At 38.7% G+C, this 610-nt stretch overlaps 1 pseudogene; it reads right to left on the bottom strand.

Moving 5' to 3' along the window:
• Positions 1 to 256: 256 nt before the first annotated feature.
• On the bottom strand, positions 257 to 375 carry LOC120589119 (uncharacterized; annotated as a pseudogene).
• Between the last annotated feature and the right edge of the window lie 235 nt (positions 376 to 610).

Genomic DNA, 610 nt, shown 5'->3' with positions numbered 1-610 from the left:
GTGTCTTGGTATGAACCTCTTTGGATCTCTGGTTTTTGGGATCCTCTCAGCTTCCTGGGGTTATATGTTCATTTCCTTCACCAGGTTAGGGAAGTTTTCCATCATTATTTCTTCAAACAACTGTTCAATATCTTGATTTTCTTCAGTTACGCCAATCAGATGGATATTTGGACCCTTAATAGTGTCCCATATGCTCTTTAAATTATTTTTATAGTCTTGGCATCTTATCTCTTGCCATTCTTTTTTTTTTTTTAAATGCCTACAGCACCTGGTATTCCTAGGTGGTTTCCCTTCCAAGTACTAACTGGGCCCGACCCTGCTTAGTTTCCGAGATCAGACGAGATCAGGCACGTTCAGGGCGGCATGGCCGTAGACTCTCTTGCCATTCTGATTGCATGTCCTTGGATTTCCCATTCTCTATATAGGGCATTTGATCCTTTTCTCTATTCACTTTGTTCCATTTAATATACTTCTCGTCTCAGATGATGTGTTCTTCATTTCAGACTGGTTCCCTTTTATAATTTTCATTTCCATTGTTATCTCTTTGTTGAAGATCTCACTGAATTTATCTACATTTCCCAAAAGTTCATTGAGCATCTTTAAAACTAGT

The sequence above is a fragment of the Pteropus medius genome, unplaced genomic scaffold (genome assembly GCF_902729225.1).
Source record: "Pteropus medius unplaced genomic scaffold, Ma_sr-lr_union100, whole genome shotgun sequence".
Taxonomy (NCBI): Eukaryota; Metazoa; Chordata; class Mammalia; order Chiroptera; family Pteropodidae; genus Pteropus; species Pteropus medius.
The sequence above is the reverse complement of the archived record's forward strand: the minus strand, read 5'-3'. Positions and strand labels throughout refer to the sequence as shown.